General features: G+C 33.7%; 1 long non-coding RNA gene across 1 annotated transcript; it reads right to left on the bottom strand.

Moving 5' to 3' along the window:
* Positions 1-296: 296 nt before the first annotated feature.
* Positions 297-1,047, bottom strand: LOC107573974 (uncharacterized). Its single transcript, XR_001607604.1, has 3 exons — positions 968-1,047; positions 618-696; positions 297-360 (listed from the first exon to the last, which is right to left on the bottom strand). It is a non-coding gene; the product is annotated as an uncharacterized lncRNA (long non-coding RNA).
* Positions 1,048-1,374: the final 327 nt, after the last annotated feature.

The raw sequence follows: 1,374 nt of genomic DNA, 5'->3' as shown, positions 1-1,374 counted from the left end.
CTTGAACAAACACTTCACAGAAAATAATAAAATAATATACATACAGACCGTTACAGTTTGAAGTGAGGTACGCTCACAGTACTCTGGTTCTGTCTTACATTTTTTTTTTTTAATTTCAAAGACCTTTTTTTATTATCATCTGTGTGTTTTTTCAAATTATGATGGACCCTTCTGTAGGTTGTTGTGTATGAAGTGTCCTCAGTGCAGAGTTAAACAAGATGGCCTTGTAGGACATACAGGAAATATTTGATATATTTATTTGAATATTTGATAAACTTTTGAATGTTTGAGATTTTACTTACTAGTCAGATGGTTCATAGTGCTTTGGAAATGTTCTTCGACAGGAGATCCGCTCCAGCTCTGCAGCACGGCCATCAGCATGGAAGAATATAGGAACAATTTGTCACGGAGCCAGCAATATATAGTATACAATGTCAGGTTTATTAGAAATAAACAAACTACAGCAGAGGTGAAATGCAGAAAAGAGAAATAATAATATACAAAAAAATCTTAAGATATCAGGATTCAAATTTTTAGGTTTTACAGATACATGATGATATAGTTGAAATATATTGTGAAAAATGCATAAAGTTACTTAATACGATTTCTCAGATCACCTGTGATTCCTGTATCTCTGTCAGCAGCTCCCATTACACATTTTCTTGTAACTTCCCGTTTTAGGGTTTTCTGATGCTCCTGAAATCACAGTACAATTGATCAATATTTGTTTGCAATAAAAGTTCAAAACGTGTTTGAAATAGCTTCAGCCATTAGTTCATGTGACGTCACCGATTGACCCCACAGTGCAGACTTTTAGCTTAAATTAATTAGCTTATTACTTCCATTTATCTATTGACAAAGTACCAGCAAAACATTTACAAACTATCAAAACGGCTGATCTACACATAAAATGTGATTAAAAGCTCAAACTTTCATTAATAAGAGCTCAAATCTATAGTTAGCTTACCTCTAATAGTTAGCCTCTATAGCTAGTTAACGGTTGTGATGCTAATGGTCTTTTTGAAGACACTAATCCATTCCTGTAAAGATTCAACAGAAACGTGTCAATTGCATGTATGAAAGTGTCAGGAATGGTTGTATGTATTATTTGTGTGATATTAGCGACTAAACTTACCTTACAAGCAGTGAAAAAAGCAGAGATATGGACTCTCTACATGTCAGCTGAGTGAATGCTCAACGTGCGCGCCCGTTAAAACACATCAAAGTTACGCATTTACATAAATAGTACATACAAGTCAAATAAAATGTCCTGAAACTTCATCATGTATTGTTTAAGTGGATAGTAGGCCTACATCAAACTGTAAATTGAATGAGAATATGAAAGCAGTAAATGCAAAACATTGTTTGAAGTCA

The sequence above is a fragment of the Sinocyclocheilus grahami genome, unplaced genomic scaffold (assembly GCF_001515645.1).
Source record: "Sinocyclocheilus grahami isolate Dianchi unplaced genomic scaffold, SAMN03320097.WGS_v1.1 scaffold2079.1, whole genome shotgun sequence".
NCBI classification, from domain to species: Eukaryota; Metazoa; Chordata; class Actinopteri; order Cypriniformes; family Cyprinidae; genus Sinocyclocheilus; species Sinocyclocheilus grahami.
Note: the sequence above shows the minus strand (reverse complement) of the source record. Positions and strands in the feature narration are given on the sequence as shown.